The 24,194-nt window shown below is 41.6% G+C and overlaps 1 pseudogene; it reads right to left on the bottom strand.

The window, feature by feature from the left end:
• Window positions 1-3,412: 3,412 nt before the first annotated feature.
• Window positions 3,413-5,238, bottom strand: LOC127128280 (histone deacetylase 19-like; annotated as a pseudogene).
• Between the last annotated feature and the right edge of the window lie 18,956 nt (window positions 5,239-24,194).

Consider the following 24,194-nt stretch of genomic DNA (forward strand, 5'->3'; position numbering starts at 1 on the left):
TTTGCAAATGGATTTCCTAATACAAAAAGAGACGTTAATTTCCAATTTCAATAAAGAAGATACTATATGTGGTAAGTAGTCATTTCAAGGAGAGAAAGTTATCCTGCAGAAGCTATTTATGTTATGGCGTAAATTCATCTTATTACTCATCAGTCAGTTTCAACTACTACCTCACTTATCTATATAAAGGATTGCAAATCAACATTCAGGATATACATACAAGGAAAAATTATACTGAAACATCAACGCTCAAGAAAAACACTCTTGCTCTCAAAATCTTCACGAAGCTTTTGCTTATAACGTGAATCACTTTGTTCTTACTATTGTAATATTAGCTTATCTTAGAAGCACTCTAGATTACATAAATCTTTCATCTATTGTTTGTTGATTTCCTCAAGTGACTCTGTGTAGTCTGTATACTTGAGAGGACTAAGAGATTTTTCTCTTAGACGTTGTTTGTAATCTTTCAAGATTAGTGGATTAAGTCCTTGTTGAAGGCGAAATCACCTCGGCCGGGTGGACTGGAGTAGCTTTGTGTTATAAGCGAACCAGTATAAAATCCTTGTGTGATTTTCATTTTGAAAAGCGCTTATGTTTCCAAACAATTCAAACCCCCCCTTTCTTGTTTTTCTCACCTTCATCAACATCGCTCCTCTTCAGCTGGTCCCAGCCCTAGTCCCAACCCTCCCAATACCAATTTACCTTTCATTAATCCTCAAAATGTGCATCCTATGCAAACTAGAGCCAAAAGAGGTATCACTCTTCCCAAACGTCATCCTACCCTTCTTTTAGCCCACATGGAACAAACTTCTGTTGTTCAGGCCTTGGCTGCTCCCCATTGGTTTCAGGCAATGAAAGAAGAGTATCAGGCACTGATGAGAAATCAGACCTGGACATTGGTGAAAGCTACTGGTTGCAGGAAGCCCATTGGTTGTAAGTGGGTTTTTAGAACAAAGGAAGATCCTGATGGTTCCATAAACAGGTATAAGGCCAGATTAGTAGCTAAAGGGTTCCATCAAAAGGCTGGCTGTGATTTTCAAGAGACTTTCTCCCCAGTCATCAAACCAGTCACTGTCAGAATTGTTTTAACTATTGCTGTTAGTAATAAATGGACCATCCAACAAATTGATGTTAATAATGCCTTTCTAAATGGCACTCTTGAAGGGGAGGTTTTTATGCAGCAACCTCCTGGCTTTGAAGCAGCTGACAAGACACTGGTTTGCAAGTTGAATAGGGCTATCTATGGTTTAAAACAGGCTCCTAGGGCCTGGTTTGACAAACTCAAGGGTGCACTGATTCAGCTTGGTTTTCAGGCTAGCAGATGTGACCCTAGTCTTTTTCTGCTGCATCAAGGAAAGCTTCAGGTTCTGATTCTGGTGTATGTTGATGATGTTATCATCACAGGCAGTTCTGCTTCCTTTATTACCTCCTTAATCAAGCATCTCAATGACAAATTTTCCCTAAAGCAGTTGGGGCAGCTTGACTATTTTTTGGGCATTGAAGTATCTCATCTCCCTAATGGTTCTCTGATTCTTTCTCAAACCAAATACATTTCTGATTTGCTTTCCAAACTGAATATGCTCATTGCCAATGGCATGCCCACTCCCATGGTCTCTAGCAGCAAGTTATCTCACGTTGGTTCAGCTGCTGTTGATGATCCAACTCAGTTTAGATCAGTTGTTGGTGCCTTGCAATATGCTACATTAACTAGACCTGAGATCTCCTTTTCTGTCAACAAAGTTTGTCAATTCCTGTCCAACCCTTTAGAGGATCATTGGAAGGCAGTCAAGAGGATCTTGAGGTACTTAAGTGGCACTCTGCATCATGGCTTGCTCATCCAACCTTCTACTGTCCAGCAGCCTATGCAATTGTTAGGGTTCTGTGATGCAGACTGGGCATCAGACCCTGATGATAGGCGGTCAACTTCAGGGGCCTGTGTCTATCTTGGTCCTAATGTTGTTTCATGGTGGTCTAAGAAGCAGCAGCTGGTAGCCAGGTCTAGTGCTGAAGCAGAGTACCGCAGCATGGCTCAGTTGGCTGCTGAGCTTCTTTGGATCCAGTCTTTACTTAGGGAACTTCACTGCTCCACTCAGGTGCCTAGGATCTTGTGTGACAACTTGAGCACTGTCACACTTGCTCATAACCCTATTCTCCACAACAGAACCAAGCATATGGAACTTGATATCTTCTTTCTGCGTGAGAAAGTTCTCAGCAAAAGCCTATCTGTGGCACATGTCCCAGCTCATGATCAGTGGGCTGATATTCTGACTAAACCTCTGTCTGCTACCAAATTTGTACCTCTGCGTGCTAAGCTGCGTGTGTTGAACAAAACTGATTTGACAAGCCCACCAGCAGATTCTAAGGGGGACTAATAGAGTAGTTTGTATTCTGTTAGTATATTTTGTATTTCTGTTAGTCTAGCATTGTTGAGCTGTTAGGTTGTTATAACAGACTCAGTTAGTTAGCTAAGCAAGTCCATATATATATATATACACTGTTAGGTTGTTATAACAGACTCAGTTAGTTAGCTAAGCAAGTCCATATATATATATATATATATATACACAGAGCCCTTTGTATTAAGGGATAATGAATACAATGAGAAATTCTTTCATGGTTCCAATTCTCTAATTCTATCACTGTGACATAATTCAGCATGATACTGGTAATGTCTATGATAAAACTACTTTCGTGACCATTACGATTTTGAAGGTAACCAAGTGGAGAATAATAGGAGCATCGCACGAATTCTTCAAGAAGAGTTTTTACAGCTAGATTTTGCCGAGCATTCGGATTATTCATGGGCAGAGGAAGAACACTGTCATGCTTTGGAACCTTCATATGATTGGCAAAGCATACTGATAATGAACCATTGTTCAGAAACTCATAATTAGGAGTTGGAGATATAGAAACTCGTAGCTCATGTTGAGGCCCGACGTAAGGGAGATGCTCATTGGAGCCGGTTAACAACTGTCCATTGGATGGTGAAATAGATAGGATACTGAGTGAGATAACTCCCATTCACCAAACTGCCTGCATAGAAAACTAAAAAAAACAAAGAGCCTAGAAGGTCCAATACATAACTCGTACTCAACCGGCCACCGCAGTATGACACAACCCAGGAAATTCACTTCATAAAGAATCAGGGGCAAAACTTGAAGCAAGATGGAAATAAGTCCACGTCGCGGTTACTACACGTATTAAGACTTGCTTCGGTTCGAAGTATGTCCACCTTCGGTCCAGCTTTAGCCTAACTCCAGTTCAGCATCGAAACGGCGTGAATAGTGACGTACAAGCTAGCATACGTTACCGAGGCAAAATGCAAACAGGATAAGCACAGCGTAAGCATTACAGTGGCACTTATGCGGAATTTTATGAATGGAAGCAATATAATAGCAAGGCACCATAGTGAACATGGAAAAAATATAGAACCATAAGGAAATGTAGCAAATCATACACAAACACTTGGTATGTCTATCTTTCCATCTCTTATATGGCTATGGAAATGGAGCTTTGATTTGAGGGAATTTAAATTCTGTATAATTAGGATTCATGCATTTAATCTTTACATATCCACCAGGATCCATGCCTCCACCCCTACTTGTATCAGGCTTCAGAAACGTTGCAGCTTCCCAAGACAAAGTGGTAATTATATCCAACCAACTCTCTTTTCCATCGTCATCTTCATCTCTCTCTTGAAGTTCAGTATTTGGTGGTCGCTCCTGGAATGGGACACTCGGCGCATTTTGAAGCCTAGATAAATTCTCAAGAAGTTTTGATCTTATATCATCCAATAAAGGTCGAGAGTTCTTGTTTTCCATGTTACTGGGAGCAACGTGAAGAGCATAGTCAGGACAAAAATATTCATAATACTCATGTTGGGGCATCTAGTTCAATCCCAAGAGCAACAGCTGTCTCGTAACACCAACATCGTGCGACATTTCTTATAGTATACCCACCTCCACCGAGCAACAGAAGAGGAACATTAAAGGATCTCATATATTTGACACACTCTGCGTGGTCTTTGATTGAAAGATTGAAACAACCTAACCTGTTTCCAGATAAAGAGTTAACACCACATTGCAATACGACAGCACCTGGTCTAAAAATCTCCATCACCTTTCCCATGATGGGCGTAAACAAGGAATGGTAGGTGTCATCATCAATTCCATCATCCAAGGGAACATTGAGAGAATAATATTTGCCAGTACCATATCCAATATCACGAACATCTCCTGTTCCAGGAAAGTAATCCCCAAACTTATGAAATGAAACAGTCATGACCCTATCGGTGGCGTAAAAGGCCTCCTCAACACCATTACCGTGGTGGATATCAATGTCCACATATAGAACACGCTCGTGTATCTTGCGAAGTTCCAAAATAGCGAGCATAATGTCATTAACATAGCAAAAGCCAGAGGCCTCACATTTTTTTGCATGATGTAAGCCACCGGCCCAATTAATAGCAATATCAGAAACACCTTGGTTCAACTTGAGAGCCCCACCAACAGAACCACCGGCATAAGTCTGACAAAAAGAGTACAGGCCATCAAAGACAGGACAGTCTTCACCAACATTAAACCTCTTCAACTGTCTGAGCTGATCCTGCTGTGTTTCAGGGGTGGTACCCCTCAAAAACGCAACATAGTCGTCGGCATGGAACTAGCATAGATCCATGTCTTTAGCGGCGGTGGGTTTGATGACCTGCATATGTTGAAGCAGACCATAATGGGCTAAAAGAGCATGCGTCATTCGAATACGATGTGGTTTCACAGGATGACCCTGTCCGTAATAATAGTTACCAACTTCAGGATCGTAGAAATAAGAAATCTTTCGCTTGACACCATCTGAACCTGATGGAAAGGACTTCCCTCCAGTTTCCATTATATTATATGTAACCTGAGATGAGATGTGGAAGGAAGTAAGTAAGTCTCTTGTTCGATCTCTCGATGCTTCTTTGTGTTTGTGTTACAGATATAACACTTGTTGGTGAAGTAGTTGTTGATGGTGAATATCTTGCTGTTGTTGAAGCTCAAGCCGGCGTTGTTGAGCCTGCAGTTCGAAAAGACGTTCCAAATCTGACCCGGGAGTCTGCATCATTTGCTGGATGCCAGAGTTATTACTTTGAGATGGAGAGAAACCAGGAAATCTATCTAAATCTGACCCATTAAGATGTGAAGGGAAATGATTAGGTATATTAGTCTGCTGCTGAAGCCGTTCTGCTTGCTGCTGCTGATGATGAAGCCGCTCAGCCTGCTGCTGATGATGAAGTCGTTCAGCCTGCTTCTGGTGTTGCTTTTCATTCAATTCGGTGGTAAGATCTATAACCGTTTTCTCCAATTTTTCTCCGAAGATTTTTTATCATGCAACTGATTTTGCAGAGAACACAAGCTGTTTTTTTTCAAAAAATTAACCTCAGATGAAAACTGGGCAGATTCTTCTGCTTTGTCCTGTAAAGACAACTCCAAAGCTTTCTTCTCCTCTGTAAGATCATGTGATCTCTGACTTTTATTAAGATCATGATTTATGGAATTGAGTTGCTGAAGTTCAGCTTCCAAATGATCGAGACTGGAAAACGATTCATTGTGTTGCTGAGAGTGTATTTCTTCAAATTTAAGACCGGCACTGATCCTGTCAACAAATGCTTCAAAATCTAGCTCAAGTTTCTACAACTGGATACCAGACACGCTATTTTAGTTGCCACCTGCAGTAAATCACACTCATACTTCTGTTTCATGACTAGAGCATCTGATTCTCCTGTGTTTAAAGATGCTTGAACCATATGTAGAAGATCTGAAATTCTTGATTTCTCAAACTCTACATCTGTGACCAGTTGCTTGAGATGGACCAACTCCTGCCTGTTCATATCAGAATCCTGCACGTGGAGTTGGTATCTCACCTTGTTGTGTGGGGCGAGAGCATTCCATAGTTTGCAAATCGAGAACATGTAAATCATTGTAGCAAGTTGCATGTGAACCCCCTCCGAAGATGAGCAAGTATCGCTCCACATGTACAGCAGCAGCAGCATGATCATAGTTTCCAAGTCCAGAATATGCAGGTCATTCAAGAGAGTCCTTTTTGCATCTTAGAAACTTCATGTATTCATGTGATGAGTTGTTTTTTCTTATTATAAGTTATTCATATGCCATGTACATGGATGATTATGATTGAATGAATGAACGAAGTAATCGAACTATGAATGAGTATGTGGAAATTCTTGAATATGAATGGAATTTTTTTTCAATGTGAATGAAGAAAATATGAATGTAAATTTGGAATGTGAAAAACGTAAAAAATATGAAATAGTAAACATGAACATGAATGAAGGATATGAAGGTGAATGAAGAAAGAATGCAAACGAGTGATTGATGGGGAAAAATTTTCAGGGCCAAAATCGGGGTATGACAGCATCCACCTTAAAATTTGTATCACGAACTACGAGGTTTTAGTCCCTCATTTTTATGTTAGTACGTAGGCACAAGACCGAAGGTCTTGTCAAACACAAGAGTGTAATTAATGAATTCTTTTCTCATCCCCCCATTCTATTTGTTTGTAAACATCATTTTGTACAAAATACATATGCATACAAAAAGGGCTCCCTAGGAGTACCTAGGACACTTTGGGTGTTAATACCTTCCCTCTGTGTAACCAACCCCCTTACCTGTGATCTCTGACTTTTATTAGTTTTTATTTTAAAACTTCTTACTTATTGGGTTTTGTTCTTACTTTTCCCTTTTCCTTTGAAAATAATAAAAGCGCGGTGGCGACTCTTGTTAATTGATCTCTAGCTTGTCAATAGCTTGATGATCATGAATTTCCCGCTACATGTTGGTTCTAAGCTTTTTTTCTTCTTCTTCTTCTTCTTCTTCTTCTTCTTCTTCTTCTTCTTCTTCTTCTTCTTCTTCTTCTTCTCCACTAGCCTTGTTTTCTCTTCTTCTCTTGAGCTTTCCTCTTTCTCTCTATTCTTTCTGATACATAGAGCAAATGAGAATGGCACATGTGGGTAGTTGGTAAGAGATAATAACAATTGGTGGTGAGTGAGTGAAAGATCACAAGTAAGTGGCCAAGGGTATTATGTGGTTAGAAGGTGGGTAGAAACAAATATCTCAAGTGGTACTAACCATAATATTTGTTCTACCAGAGCTATTGATCCATTACCAGTGTTACCAAAATGTCCCAATAAAAGGTCAATCCCAATTAATATTAATTAAGTCAATCTGAACTCATATTTACTCTATTTATCCCAATTGACAACTTTTAGAGCACATAGGAACTTAATTGACCTCAATTAATAGGAATTTGGGTATTAAGGAAATACGGGGTATTGCAACTTGTGCAAAGTTTTGTTTTTAGTTTATGAGTTTTGTTTTAATTTCTTGTTAATCGTAGTGCTACTTAGGTATTTCATGTTTGTGTATGCGCAACTCAGGATCCGCGTTGCCAATGTTTGATCCAGAAATCGAAGAATCACATGTGATATCAAGAGAGAAGTTAGAGAGGAAACTCTAGAACAAAGGATCTTAGTACAAGATCAACCATAGATTTCTTTCGACACTGAGGAAGATATCAGTATGGCAGTCTACCACCACCCACTATGGGGGACTATTGCAAAAGGATCGATGAAGGACATGTTTTGAGAGGTTTTGTAACTGTAAACCCCGCTAACTTTGATATTAATAATTTGTGCTTTCAGGTTTATGACATAATTTATTCTAAAGGAACGGAATTAGAGACACTTGGGCACATCTTGCACGCGTCTACGAAATAGCTTCGATGTGCAAACCAACGGACATCACGAAAGACCAAGTCAAGCTAAGGTTGTTTGGGTTCTCGCTGATTAGAATGGCTAAATATTGGTTACTTTGCCTTCCCAATGGAACTATTTATACATGGAAAGAGTTAGAGGATAAATTCTTAGAGAGGTTCTTCACCAACACTCAGTTTTTTGAGCGAAGAGCAGAAATTGTTAATTTTGAGCATCAAGAAACTGAATCGCTATGTGACTCATGGGAAAGGTTCAAACTTTTATTGCGCAGATGTCCAAATCATAATATGAGCAACATGTAGCAAATGCAAAATTTTATCAAGGGTCTCTCAAGAGTCAACACACATATTATTAGATACTTCCTTGGGAGGCACAATCAGATCAATGACTAAACTGCAGGTGAAAGACCTGAGTGAAAAGACATGCTTGAATGAATATCGTTCAAAAAGTGAAAGGTCATTAAAAATTAAGACTGTCGACACACCCAAAGGGAAGTTAGATGTTGATACTCACATTGCCTTGTTAGGTGAAATTGAAATTTTAAATAAAAAGCTAGCTAAAAGCAGCTTAGGTAAAGCTAACGTGGGGCAGGTACAAGCACTTAGCTGTGATTTTTATGGAGGAGAACATGAAAACTGAAGGTCCTATTTATAAGGGTCAAGTGAAGAAGTCCAATTTACCAATTTCCAGAAGAAAAACCTTTATTCCAACACCTGTAATCCAGGATGGAAGGATCACTTGAATTTCCGTTGGAACAATAACTAGAACACCAGTGTTAACCCAGGTATGCAGCAAAACCAACAAGCTCTAGTGCAAAGGAAACCTTCACAGCTGGGATATACCTTTTAGAACTTCATTAAGGCCACTCAAAGTAGTTTTGATCAAGTGAATAAGAACCATGAGACAATGAGTAGAAACCATGATGCGCCTATCAAAAATTTGGATATGCAAATTGGTCAAGTATCTAAATAAGTAGTTGTTTTACCTAGCTCGAGTGGAGGATTTACATGTAACATTGTAGACAATCCTAAGAATGAATCATGCAAGGCTGTAGAGATGGGTTTTAAGGTGGCCACCAACAAGGGTGAAGATGAAATAGTTGAAAAGGCTTTGGTTGAAAAGGAAGAAGTGAGGATTGAAAAAGAGGAGAGTAATAATTAGGGTGACCAAGAGGAGAGAGGAGTCATCATTGATCAATTAATAGATAAAGACTCCATTGGGTAAAAACCAAGAAGCATATCCTAAATGAGCCCAATCCAAAACTATCTGATTAGATTAAACTGCCTTATCTTATAATTAAGAAGAAACATTTAAAAGAAGACGAGGTTGGGTTGTTTGCAAAGTTTAGAGAGATGTTGACTACACTTCAGGTAAGTATTTTGTTTCATGAGGTTTTAGAACTGTAGATGTTTGATTGACTGCATTTTATGGTAAAACACTAGCTGGACTCTAATGTCTTGACTGATGTCATGACATGCTGTGGAGATGTTTGTTTGACTGCATTGTGTGTTAGATCATCTAACTGTACTCTGATGTCTTGACTGATGTCATGACATACTTGAGTAGTATGCTGCAGGTTTAGCTAATACAGGATTTACTGAATGTCAACCTGGATGTTATGTCATTCATCCCTGTCAGTAGATACTGAGGAATAGAACAGTTGGTGTTGTGCTATAACTCAGTATTTATTTTCAGTCTGTTTATCAAGGAAATAACAGACCTGGCATAAGGCCTACTGTCTGAATGTCAAACTGGATGTTATGACATTCATCATTGACAGCAGATACTGAACAATATGCAGATTGGTTTTCTGCTACATATTTCAGTATGCAGCTAAGTCTGCTTATCAAGAGGATAATAGACCTGATGTAAGGTTCTATGTGTGAATGTCAAAATTGGATGTTTGACATTTATTAATGTACGCTGATACTGAAGTATGGACAGATTGGTCCTGTACAGTACAACAAATTTGTACAGTCTGTTTCCAGGAAAAACAGACTTAGCATATGGTCTATGTTTTGGACGTCAAACTGAATGTTTTGACATTCATTCCTAACAGCGTATGCTAAATTGTAGGTTGTTTAGTTTTTCTGTTTCAGCAGCTTTCTCAGGCTATTCTTCAGGAAGTCAACAACTGAGCTAAAATCCAGGAAACTAACAACTGAGCTAAAATTAATGAACCTAACAAATAGCCTATTTGTTAGCACCCTAATATGTGGAAATTAGGTTAACTTGATTAACCTTAATTTTAGGAAGACCTTGATTGTAGCACAAGTTATCTGCTGGCTTTGTAACAGCAAAGAAGAAGTTTGCTGCGATTTTTGAAGGCCCAAATCCAGTTGGGTGATTAGGTTATAAATAGCATATTGTAACCTAGTTTTTGTAAGCCTCTTAGAATGAAAATTTAGGGGTATGTGTGAGGTAAACCTCCCAACTTGTGGGAAGGTTACCAGGTGTATCTCAGTGCTAGAAAGCATGAGATTATGTTGTAACTCAAAGCCTGTAGGCAAGAGTTATTATGTTCTTGAACGAAGCTGTGAAGCAAGTTCAAGTTGTTTAGCATTACATTGTAATTGTAGTGATAGGAATGGAAACTGGAGGTTTCTATCTAGGAGTTCCTAGGTATAGATTGCATTGGGTAGGGATTAAGTGAAGAGTTGTAAACGGGGGAGTTTAACTCTGAATTAATACTGCTGATAGTGGATCTTCTTCCTGGCTTGGTATGCCCCCAGACGTAGGTGTGTGTGACACCGAACTGGGTTAACAATTGTAGCACCTCAAATTTGCACCTCCCATTTTGTACATTCATTTTCATTTTAGGTCATTAACATTAACATTGTCCACTGCATAGCATTGCATTGTCCATTGCCTAGTGCAAGTCATCAGTCAAGACTGGTTAGGAGATCCAGTTGTGCAAGCAAGCAAGTGCAATTCCAATTGAAGCAAAGTCCTAGTGTTGGTTCATTGAGTTCATATGACCAAGGGATCATTTTGAAGTGGTTTGGCCAAAGATTGGATGATCAAAGCTCAACAGTCAAGCTGAAATTCATCTGAAACCCTAGAAAGTCAACCAAAGTCAACTGTGCATTCAATCATGGATTTGAAGGTGGGAGGTGGTTAGAGAGGCCTCATTCATGTCCATACAAGTCTCATTTGACATTTCAAACATCAACAATGAAGAATTTGAGGTCAGATGAAAAGTTTCCAAAAATAGTAAGTGACCTGTAATTTGAAATTGCCAAAAATGGAAAGGTTTTCTCCTCAAGATTACATGTCCAAGCATTCTTCAAATGAAATTTTGTCCAACATGAAAGTTGAAGATCTTGTTCTCCCATTTTCAAAAAGTCTAAGAACATGAATTTCCCATATGTGGTTGGCAAGATATGGATCAATCATGGTCAATGAAATTTGAACTTCACAAGTGCATAACTTTTGAACCAAAAGTCCAATTGAAATGGTTCTTTTTGCAACAGTCTTGTTTTAACATGAGCTATCCAAAATATGCATCACATATCATGCATTTCCATTACAAAATTTTGGCATTTTTCATTTGAAATTTGGAGGGAAAATTACAATTTGAAAAATATGCATTGCTTTCACTTCCAATCACTTGCTTTGGCTCTTAAACAACATTTCAAGTGGATTTGGCACAAATTTCGTGTACTGTAGCATTCATTTTCATGCATGAGGGTGCATTGGACAATTTGCCATAACACTTGGATTTCACTAATCCTTTGCATTTTGCTTAATCATGATTAGGAAATGTGTTTAGCACATCATATAAAGGGTAAATCATAACAGAAATTGGATGAACTTGGCATAATTTCCAGATCTGAAACTTTTTCTTCATTGTGCTCTCAAACTTGTTCTTGAAGATTCATCAAAATTCTCCACAAACCTTGCTATTTCCTCGATTGAATCATCATCCACAATGATAACTGAGTTGGATTGAAGCTATAATTCATCATTTTCGAGCAGATTTTGGAACTGTTGCAAGTTGCATCATCAATGGCAGTTGAGGATTTGAGCACTATCAAGCACTATTGAGCAGCAATTCTTCATCCATTCATCTACCTAAGCCTTGAGGAACTTCTGTTTGCGCCTTACCAAGCTTGAAAACACTGATTTCAGTTCTGCATCTCTTTGAAGGTTAGGATTCGAATCTTGTAATTCTTGAAATCATGATATGCGTGTTGTAGATCTTGAAACACTGGTCACACTGAGCTTTGCATCGTGGATTTTCATCAAGAAATAAGAAAGTTATGTTGAATCTAAGATTGACATGTGAAATTTCTTTTGCTCGATCCAGACATGTTATTGAGAATTAGGTTGAATTGATCTTAGATTAGTGATGTACATTAGAAGAGGATTCCAATGGTATAAGTTTTGTCAATTTCTGTGCATGAATGTTCTTGAGTGTATGAATGTTGATGAACATGTATGAAGGTCTAGGGTTTTCGTTTCCAAAAAGTGGTTTGATCTCTTGAGCGCGTGATTGCATGCGTTTTGGTGTTTATGCTCATGTATTGGCTGCATGTTAACCAGCGTGGCTATTTGATTGGCCAGGATTCATTTGCATTGCCATGTAGACTTAAGTGAAACGCAGAGTTTCACTTAAGGGCGCCTGATTTGAATTGCAACGCGGTTCGAGTCTTGGCTGTAGCAATTTCCAAACCAGGCCTTTGCATTTTCACATGTTCACCATGCCATTCATCTATATGCTTTCATGTCATGTTTTTTTATTTTTCCAATCATTCAAAAATCCATATCTCCATGAATATTGATCCAATTGGCCTGGGATTTTTTGCATGATGTTCCTCATGATGTCTAGTATTTTATGATGATTTTTCCAGAAATTGTGCACGGTTGGAATTTAATTTTGCTTAGGGAATGTGTATACATGTGCTATCTTGTACCTTGCTTGCCATTTTCATTGTGAAATGATGAGATTTTATCCAATGACTTTGAAACTTTGCATGCTTAAACTAGACACCTTTAGGGATTTTTTTGTATAGAGTTTGCATTTTTCTCATTTCTAGTTGTGGAGATATGCTTTGGTTAAGGTAGGTGTGACAATGTGTGTCACACCATTGCTTGCTCAACTTGATGATTTTATTTGCCATGCCAATTAAATTCCAATTAATCTGATTTTTTTGTGTGATGATTCTTCTGGATGTTAGGATTGATCATGAATTTTGGTAGAATTTTTGAATGCATTTCCAATTTGTTTGAGATTTTCTTTGCTGATTGGTCATGTTTGGACTTTTTGAGAGTCATGAACTTAAATGATTTGTGAAATGGTGGATGTTTATCATATGAACCTGAAATTTTGCACATGTTTTCTAGACACTTTGAAGTTTGTCTTGGCTTTGGTTTGATGTCCATATCATGTTTGGATTCTGTTTTAGGCTTGTGTTAAGATGATGTATCAATTTGTGCCTCATTTGAGCTAGTTTGTGCTTGCCTTGCCTTATGGAATTTGTTTGCCTTGCCTAGACTTGTCCAAATGCCTTGAATTTTGGTGTGTAGATCATGTTGTGTATGCTGTTTAGCCATGATTTTTCTTGAGATTTATTGAATCATTTTTGAGTTGATGTGGATTGGTTCATTCTGTTTGCTTCAATGAGCTTTCAACTTGCATGCTTTGCCTTATGTGCTTTGTGAAATGAACTTGGTTGATGATATTGACATGAGACCACTTGGATATTGTTCTTAATTGATTAAGCTTGATTCTTGCCAATTTTCAGGTTCTGTTTTGAATTATTTATCCCTCTTTGACCCTAGGCCTTGTCCTAGTGGTTTGTGCTTATGTTTGAGCTTTGTTTTCAGGATAAGGAGCATATGGCCTTGAGGAATTGATTCATTGGTTTGAGTTGGATTATTTGAGCTTTGTTGACTAATGATGAATTGTTTTGTAGGTGGCTTTTAGCTCATTTGAGTTGAGCTTGTGCATTGTGCAATGTTGCTTTGCTTGTTTGCCTGAGTTGTCTGTTGACTGTTGACCATTAACTGTTTGACTTTTTGAGTTGTATACTGATTATGCTGGATTTTTTTCAGGTACCTTAGTTGCTATAGTTCCTTTGTGAACTTGCTTTTGCTTTGCTTGATAGCTTGAGCATTGAGGTATAATTCCACTAACTTCATGTAGTCTGGAAGACCTGTCCTATTACTTGGGCAGGCACCTGTCTGAAGTCCTCCTTAAGAGGCAATGCTTGTGTTTGTTTATCTTTGTGCCAAGCAGGAAAAGACCTTTGATAAGGCAATTTGCAGATAAAAGAGATGTGTAGTCCATCTCCTTCTAGTCAGTGTGTCATCCCTTTGCTCACATTACATGTTGATGCATTGTGGATATTAACCCAAGATCTATGTTGAGTCAGTCATAAGTGTAGAAGGGTTCCAACTTTCTGAACCCACACTTTCATCTGTCTAAAAGCTCTCCAAGGCCAGGGATAAGAGCTGTGAGGCACACCCCTCACTTCCCATTTCATCTGCTTCACCCTAACTCTCAATGTTAGGGTTAAGAGCTAACACCACCCGATTCCAGTTGGCTTGTGTTTCACAGCCTAACCTTGTGTGAGCCCACTTTGTTTGTATATAGTGTGTGCTATCTGTGTGATGATTGTTTTGCATGTGCTGCTTAGGTTTAGCTTGCTCCCTGTGCAAGTTAGCTAGAAACCTTGACCTAGGACCATGGTGAATGTGCATGATAACTATTAGGCTCGAGTTAGTCTCCCTTCTAGTATGTCATTTCCCAGTCTCTGGTTAGGCTAGTCCTTTGTCCCTGCGTAGGGGAACTACGTCGCCCTGATCCTCATACCAGATGAGGTACGTAGGCAGGAGATGAGCTGATCTCTCCGGGCGCCCTTTTGTTTTGTTTGTATGAGTTGTTTCTCCTGTTCTGGTTGGAGTCCGATGTAAGTCCAGCGATTGGCATTCGGTTTCCAGTTTCTTTGTTGGAGTCTGACATAAGTCCAGCGATTGGCAGTTGGTTTCCAGTGTGTGTGTGTTCGGTTCGGAGTTTGACATAAGTTCAGCGATTGGCAGTCGGTTTCCTGTGTGGTTTTGTTTGGCGTGCGTTAGCCGAGCTACGAGTGCTCTGATTCTTCTTTAGTCCGAGAAGATACGTATGCATAGGATGCGACATCCTAGCGAGCACGTTTCCCCTGTCCCGCACTACGTCGACTCTGATGTCTGTGCTTGACGGACTACGTAGGCCCAGGATGCGATATCCTGCCGAGTTAGTTTCTTTTGTCGTTTCTGTGTCTCTTTTCAGCCAGTGTGTTTGTTTGTGAGGAGTTTTTAGTAACCTTTATCCTTCCTTTTGTGCGTGGATCCCGTCGAGTACGACGGATGCGTAGGGGTGCTAATACCTTCCCTTCGCATAACCGACTCCCGATCCCATCTCTCTCTGGTCGCGAGACCATGTCTTTTCCAGGTTTACTTCGAGCGTTTCCTTTCCCTCTTTTGGGATAAATAACGCACGGTGGCGGCTCTGTTGTTTCGTTTCCCCGCCGGTTTTTCGTGTAATGCGACAGCTGGCGACTTTGCTGGGGAAAAGAGAAGTTGACCTCTTGCTGGTCCATCTTCCCTAAGCGAGTCTCTCCTAGCGCTCTCTAGGTTAGGATTTTGGTTGCTGTTTGCTGTTATTTATTGCATTCATTTATTCATTGTTTGCAGTTATTGTTTGCATTTATGTTTGCATTCATTCATATTCATCTGTGCTGGCTATGCTGTGTTGTCTCTCTGTTGGGGTGGGAGTTACTTGAGGTAAAAGGCCCAATACCCAGGCTATGAGTGAAATCTAGGAAACCTAGGAATAAAGTGATTCATGGGAAGCGGGTGGTATGCGCCACTTAGCGGAACATTGATATCACGAGAAGTTCAGACTCTGATGGGGTATTATCGGTGCATACATCGGGTGTGCACAGGATGATATTCTTGAAAGGGTTGTTTATCCTGCGTTTCTCTCAACCTTACCCTGGCCTAGATGACACCCGTGAGTGGGGAGGGAATGATCATCATTACAGGTACTGTTGCTGACTTGTTGGTGACTTGTTGGTGACTCTGAGTACTGATGGTGACTTTGGTTCAGATGAACTTGTGGGTACTTACTTCTGTCACGCCGGAATTCTGTCCGTGATATATATCAGCGGGTTCCGTTTATTTCGGATCCCCGGGTTGAATTTGAGAGTACTCGTTCAGAGGATCTGGTTGTCGTCCGTTCAGTGGATGTTCCGGTGATGATAGTGATATAATCTCCGGTTCCGTTTATTTCGGAACTCCCCAAGTTGGATTTATGGTGACTTAGTCCCTCAGATGACTGTGACTGGTTCAGAGACTTGATGGGTCTTCAGATGACTTGGTGGCACAGTGACCTGCATTCATGCATTTGCATCATTCCTATTCTGCACCCGTACTCGGGGTCCATTTTTGATTAAGATTCTGGTTGAGAGACAGCCAGATGTCAGAATGTTATTGATGAAAATTATCTGTCTCAGTGATGCTAGAATCAAAGGACAGAATATTCCTGGTACGGATAGACATTGCATGTGTGAGTCATACTAACCTGTTTTCTGTTTTGTAGGTGTCAGTATCCCACCGGTGCGCATAGCTCTTCCGGTCAGATATCTCAGACTAATGGATCTGCCCAACGCCGACATTCTCGAGTTGAAAGAGATGATGAGGGAGTTGTTCAGTATGGTGCAAGGGCTTGCCTTGGGGCAGAAAACAATTGCTGAGAGGTTGGAGAAGATTGAGAAATGGCTGATAGAGGAGAAAGTTCAAGGAAAGGCTCCGTCGTCCGAAGTAAACAAATCCTCTGGCACTGTGGTAAAGAAACCCTCTGGCAGTGGTCAACTCAAGAAGGAGGTTGAATCAAGTGGTGTGCCGGCAAGAAAGGAGCACGGTAAGGATTGTTATCACCCTTATGCTGCCACTGTAACCACTCCTGTTGGTAATCCACCTGTACAACCGCAACAACCGCCACCTCAACAGAAAGCACTGAAAGCTAAGAGCCAAGTAAAGAAGGGGAAGGTGGATCGCCAGTTCGATAAGCCACCTGTGACTTATACCCTTCTGTTCAGGAGGTTGAGGGATCTTGGGTTGGTTCGATCAAGGATATTGATTCCTGTAGAACCGCATCGGAGGCCTGCACATTACGATGAGAATGCCAAGTGCGAGTTCCATTCTGAGATACCCGGACACAGCATTGAGGGTTGTAGGGCTTTTAAACATGTCGTCCAGGACATGGTGGATTCCAAGGCCATCAGCTTGGCACAGATAATGAATGAGGATGTCAACCTCGTACCCAGGCAAGGTCCTATAAAAGTGAAGATGATGTCAAAGGACAAGAGAGGAACAGATGTGACTGAGGAGGATCAGTTAAAAATTCCAATGTATGTGGTCCCAGAACATCTGATGAAGGATGGAGCTTTCCCTAGTGTTGATAATTGTTGTGCGGCCGTCGCCACAAAGGGATGTGTAGTGATGAGAGACACGACCCAGAAGATGAAGGAAGTAGAAACGGACAGTGAAAAATTTGAAACACCAAGTCAAGCAATTGAAACCGTCAAGGTGGAGAATGCCCTTGTTGCTGAAAAAGAGAAGAAGCTGTCCATTTCTTCTTATAAACAAGCCCTGGAAGTGGTGAAGAACCGAGAAGCCCTAGGCTGGGGAAAGATCATAGACATTGTGGTGAAAGCAGACATGTTTGGGGTCGGCTATCAGCCAGATCAAGAGTCATCCAGACAAAACAGAGGACGTCGTCCACCGTACACCTTTGTCAGTGCAGGGATGCTGGATCCTAGCCACGCCTGTTCAGTGGGTGAAGAGATCGACAGTGACCGCGAGCTTGAGTTGTGGATAAAATCGTGCGTACCAGGGAATTGGAAGGCCTCAAAGATCGCCACTGTCACTCGTCCAGAAGAGTAGTATTTCTGTGTTTCAATTTTGTTTGCATGAAAGCCATACGTTTTGCCCGAAACGTAATGGTCCATTGTAAGGGCCATCTCATGTGTTTCATTGTGCAATATTTTGCATCAGTAATAAATGGATGTTTTTGGGATTAAAAGCGGTGTTCCCTGTTTTTCACTTATTTTTGCAGTTTTAAAAAATAAAAATGGCAATGTTTTTCATTCTCTTTCTTTTTGATTCATTTGGTTCTGACCTCAAAAGTGATTACCTTCCTGATCTCATTAATAACAATCCGGTTACACCTCTGTATAGCTTCGACAATCCGATCTATCATGCCGAAGAATAAGGCGAAGAAGATTGTGATCTGCTGGAATTAACCAGGTTGTTAAGACAAGAGGAGAAGGTGATTCAACCGCACGAGGAGCGATTCAAGATTGATACTCCAAGCACCGCAGAGGTCAGAAAGGAAGTGAAAATTGGGGCCGCTTCAGAGGCGAGTAGAAAGCAGGATGGTAGCCCTGTGGGAAGAGCATGTTGATATATGCGCCTGGTTGTATCAGGATGCACCAGGGGGAATCCCAATGTCGTCGTGCACAAGCTACCATGGAGAGAAGACTGTCCTCTAGAGAAGCAGAACGCCGGTGCCACGTATCAGAGTGACTTTGTTTCATGATATGACTCATCGTGGAATCAAATGCTATGTTGATGACATGATAGCAAAGTCCCAAACAGAAGAAGGGCATCTGGTGGATCCGGGGCAAGTTGTTTGACCAGTTGAGACAACTCAGACTGAGGTTGAGTCCAAACCAGTGCACTTGTGGAGTGCTGACCGGTAAACTGCTGAGGTTTATTGTGAACAAAAGAGGAATCGAGGTCGATCCTGCTAAAAAAAAAAAAAGAAAAACAAAGAAAAAAAAGAAAGACAAAGAAAAAAAAGAAAGAAAAGAAAAAAGGAAAAAGCAATACCAGAATTGCATGAACCGAAAAGAGATCAAATGGTCAGGTAGATAATAATTGCCAAGGGGCATTGAAAGATAAAAGAATAAGTTGCAGGAACCTCTGATTCTGATGCCTCCCGTGGAAGGAACAACTGTTAATCTGGTACTTGACAACCCTCGAGGGGTCTATGAGGTGCGTATTGTGTCAGCATGACGAGTCTTGTCGAAAAGAGCATGCAATTTACCTTGGCAAAAAGTTTGTCGACTGTGAAACAATACACTCACTGCTCGAAAAAACTTGATGTACTTTGGCATAGGCTGCTCGCCGACTGAGACAGTATATGCTGGTTCATACCACTTTGTGGATGTCCAAGATGGATCCGATCAAGTATACGGTTGAAAAGCTAGCATCGACCGGACGGGTTGCGAGATGGAAAATAATTCTGACTGATTCGTGATATACAGTAACCCATTGAGGATTGTCAACCAAGGACGTTTGAGTTCCCTGATGAGGACATCTCGAGGTGCTCAAATCGGAAGATTGTGAGGAACCGATCCCGGAGGAGGGGCCTGACCCTGAATCCGAACGGATTCTGATGTCTGATGGGGAGGTTAATGTGGATGAGTTAGTGTCGTTTTGGTTACGCCGAAAAGATCCCACGTTCCTTTTGTTGCCCGGATAACATTTGAACGCACCAACAATGGTGGCTGAGTACGAAACTTGTATCCTGGGTGTCGATCTTCGGTGCGTACGTCTACTGGGGCAACGCCTTCCTCGCAGGTGTATGAGACGGAATCGGTGCTACCATTTGAGGTCCTGATTGGAAAAGGTTGAGTGGATAAAGACTCGGTATGACGCGTTGAGCCTGACTAAGGAAAAGAGGTTGGCAGTTACTTGTCATGGGGCAGTTGTACCCAGTGAATGAAGCGTGTTGTTGACCGAAAAGTGCGACCTCGTGCGGGAGAGATGGTATGGAAAAGGATCCTTCTTCCTCAAGACGATCGTGGGACAAGTGGACATACAATCATGAATCCCCAGCATGGTCAAGAAGGCGTTCTTTGACAGAGCCTTGTTGCTGACGACCATGAGTGGTGAAGATTTTCCATCCCCTGTGAATGCGGACGCAGTTAAAAGATACTTCAAAAATTGACCCGCTGGACAAAAAGAATAAAAGGGTCCAGGCAAAAATGGGCATCCCGGCGAACCAAAAGAAAAAAGAAAAGGTTCGGGCAAAAGTTAGGGATAAAAAGAGAAAAAACTGTACACCCGGCAAGTCGAAAACCCCACAAGGGCGACTTGGGCAAAAAAGGGTATCCCGGTGGACTGAAGACCTGAAAGGACGGTCCAGGCAAAAGAGGGAATGAAACGAACAACTGCGTCTAGCACGATCGTTTGTACTTGAGAAATGACCTGGATAATCTCCGATAGAGATCGATCGGAAGCGTCTTGTTTAGAAGACGGAAAGTGCGGAAAGTCTTGAGGACATATGGGGTGTAACCGAGTTGGAACCCGATGAGATCACGGTTTCACATTGCCATTAGGATAGATTTTTTCGTTTATGCGCAATCACCTCCTTCCAGGGATTGTTTTCCTGTATGTTGCTCGGTTTTAAGCCACTTTTTTTTCCAGTCAATAAATGCATGTTCAGTCAAATAAATTTTGTTTTTTGTTTTCATTACCGCTTTGATTGCAAAAACATCTGTTTAGTTTGATAAAGAATATTTGCATTTTGAAACATAGAGGTCCCTTCCGATGCATGCTTATAAGATTGAAATTCGGAAATCTTATTCGGAAGTTTGAGTGGCCTAGGTGTTGAAGTGTTGGCACGCCTGGGGCACGCTTTTATCTAACGATCTCTTTGCAGGTGTTGTTGGTTCGTTTTCACTCACTGGCAGTCTGTGATATGAAGCCTTTTGACAAAAGATCCCTGCAGAGCCCGACCTGGGGCAAGGGATAGACGAATAGTGAAAAAACGGTGAAGGATTACGACGACGATCCTGGAAGAATAATCAAGAAGACTCTTCAAAGTCTGAGGACTGGAAAGTTTGTATGAATCCCAGGAGTTCGATCTCCGTGGAGTACGTAGGAGTCGTGAATACAAGGTGATGAATCAGAAAAGTCCAGACGAGTCTGAGAGTTCTCAAAAGTGGAAAGTTAACACTGTGACTGGATGGTGAACACCAGTGTTCGACGAGTCGATGGGCGTTCCATGTCAAATAGGCTGTATCTCCCCAGTGGGTTCGAGAGTGTTATCTCCCTAGCCGATTCGAGATCGGTGTCTCTTCAGCAAGCCCGAAGGTTGCCATATTCCCAGTGGAAGTGTCGATGGGTAGATTGTTCCTAAGGGTTGAGGATGTATCCCCCGCGTGGTCGTGAACGCTTGTCCCCGGCAAGGTTGTGGATGTCTATCTCCAGTGTGGCCTAGTATATTATTTCCTCAGCAGAGTGGTGTAGGCCTTTCCCCAACAGAGTTATGCATTTCCCCATCAGGGTGTGGAGCGTTTTCCCCTAGTGGATCTCCATAGCCGAGGGTTTGTGTTGATGGTTTTCCCCTAGCAAGGTCCCCAAGCGGATCAGGTCCGGTGAAATTATCCCCAGTAGAGATAAGCATTGGTGTTTTCCCCTATCAGGGTAATCCCCAAGCAACTCGGGTTCGGTGGAGATCATCCCTAGCAAGGGTCGTCTTTCCCCATCAGGGTGGAAATTGACGTGGTATTGAAATCTTCAGCATAGTTCCTAGAGCTCCCCGGTGTTGTCTCTGGAGGAGATGTGTTTTATGCATTCATCATTTAGATAAGCATAGCATATTGCATCATTGGTGCGTAGCATTTCCATGATCATGGGGCATTGCGCTAAAAATAAAAACTCATGCATCAGCATTGCAAACATATCCATTAGCCATAGGCCGTGGTGACCATCCGAGAATTGGGTTGTCGGAAAGAGTTTAGCATCGTGCCATTGGATTGACTTCAGAATTGGGTTCCCTAGCATGGTTGAGAGGTTGGCGTTTTCCCAACAAGTGACTCCTTAGTTGAGCGGGTATCCCCAGCAGTGTTACTCCCCAGAATTGGTAGCATCTTGCAAGCTTGGATCATTTCCCCTAGCAGATGTGGGTGTGTCTGATCTCTCCATATAGAGTCGACCCCTTAGGCAGAAAGTGTCTACCATTTCCTTCTGCGCTCCCCACTGAGTTATATCCTCGTGGATGACGGTTGTTTCCGTTCCCTCCCACACATAACAGGATGGGTTTTCCCTATTGGGTTCTTTCCTCATTAGGATGAGTCTTGATTCAGTCTGCCTTTTTGGATCGATCCTAAACAGGCTTCCTTGTGGCCGTGTCTTGTGGTTCCCTGTGGTATAAATGAATAGTTTCTCACTAATCGGCACTCATTCATTTTATCCTCAGCGGAATTTGTTGGCCTCTGCCTACTAACCGGTAGTTGTAAGTCCTATCTTTGTGGTCTTCTACCTACTAACCGGTAGATGTGAATCCTCTTTTCTCCCCGTTGTGGAGTCAACCCTTGTGCTCATCCTAGTCGATGACGGTTACTTTTCCGTGGTTTTCTACCGACTAACCGGTAGATGTAATCCCCTCTTTTGGTTATCATTATCCAGTTTTTGGTATTGATATTCCTCTTCCATTCACCGTTTGCCGGTAATGTTTGTTGTTTACCCTTGTGATCGGTCATCCTTTGCATACCTAGTCCTGGTATCCCGATGCCTTTCTTTTCGGTCGATTTATCCATTTAACAACCTACAACCCGGTTATGGATAACCTTCCATGCGAGTATATTATCTACATTTTGACGGCTATAGATGATATATCTCATGCGCTCCTTGGTCGAAGTTTTGTCCTTCCCAGTCGAGTAAGATTCGTATTCCTTGTGGAATCGAATGTCCATCCTTTAACAAGATTGCTTTTCTAGCCCTCTTCAGGATGATGAGTGTTTTGGAATACAAACCAATTCACGCTTTGGTTGGCCACCTGTTTTATGCCTACAACCCGGTATCCTTGGTGTTCCTTCCTGTCTGCTCTCTGTCGTGACCTTGATCCCCAGTGAGCTACCTCTCCGTTGGTTTCGATAAACGTTGAGTTTTTTCTAGTTGTCCGTTGACATCTAGTTGTCTTTCCCACAGGTCATCCGTTGATGTCTGTTCTCCTCTCCGTTGGTGTCGATAAACGTCGAGTTTTTCCTAGTTGTCCGTCGACATCTAGATGTATTGTTTTCACCCCCAACATCCGGTGATGTCTGTTTACCTCTCCGTTGGTTTCGATAAACGTTGAGCTTCTCCCTTTCGTCCATTGACGTCTGGTCGAGTCTTTCTCCTTCTCCGTTGGTGTCGATAAACGTCGAGTTTCTCCCTTTCGTCCGTTGACGTCTGGTTGCATCCCTTTCTTTCCAGTCATTCATTAATGTCTGGTTACCTCTCCGTTGGTTTCGATAAACGTTGAGTTTTTCCCATTCGTCCGTTGACGTCTGGTTGCATCCCTTTCTTTCCAGTCATTCATTAATGTCTGGTTACCTCTCCGTTGGTTTTGATAAACGTTGAGCTTCTCCCTTTCGTCTGTTGACGTCTGGTCGAGTCTTTCTCCTTCTCCGTTGGTGTCGATAAACGTCGAGCTTCTCCCTTTCGTCCGTTGACGTCTGGTCGAGTCTTCCCAGTTCATCCGTTGATGTCTGTTTACCTCTCCGTTGGTTTCGATAAACGTTGAGTTTTTCCCATTCGTCCGTTGACGTCTGGTTGCATCCCTTTCTTTCCAGACATTCATTAATGTCTGTTTACCTCTCCGTTGGTTTCGATAAACGTTGAGTTTTTCCCATTTGTCTGTTGACGTCTGGTTGCATCCCTTTCTTTCCAGTCATTCATTAATGTTTGGTTACCTCTCCGTTGGTTTCGATAAACGTCGAGTTTTTCCTAGTTATCCGTTGATATCTAGTTGTATCTCCTTTCCGGCTCATCTGTTGATGTCTGGTTACCTCCCCGTTGGTTTTGGTAAACGTCGAGTTTTTCCTAGTTGTCCGTTGACATCTAGATGTATTTTCCCCAGTCATCCGGTGATGTCTGTTACCTCTTCGTTGGTTTCGATAAACGTCGAGTTTTTCCTAGTTGTCCGTTGACATCTAGATGTATTTTCCCCAGTCATCCGGTGATGTTTGTTACCTCTCCGTTGGTTTCGATAAACGTCGAGTTTTTCCTGGTCGTCCGTTGACGTCTAGTTGTGATTTCTCTTCCCATTCATCGTCTTTCGATGTTTGGATGTGGTCGTACCTTTCAGAAGAAAACCAAAATCCCCAGTGATAAACATCAGATCCCAGTTGAAGTTGCTGTTGGATCCCCGCATTGTGCAAATTTCTACGGTTCTTCGGTATTCAATCCCTGTTTACCCTAAAAGTCTGACAGTCGTTGCTCTCATCCATTCGAGTTCCCAGTTGATTGAATAGGGGCAGCTGTAGCACCTCAAATTTGCACCTCCCATTTTGTACATTCATTTTCATTTTAGGTCATTAACGTTAACATTGTCCACTGCATAGCATTGCATTGTCCATTGCCTAGTGCAAGTCATCAGTCAAGACTG

Source organism: Lathyrus oleraceus, chromosome 3 (assembly GCF_024323335.1).
Source record: "Lathyrus oleraceus cultivar Zhongwan6 chromosome 3, CAAS_Psat_ZW6_1.0, whole genome shotgun sequence".
Taxonomy (NCBI): domain Eukaryota; kingdom Viridiplantae; phylum Streptophyta; class Magnoliopsida; order Fabales; family Fabaceae; genus Lathyrus; species Lathyrus oleraceus.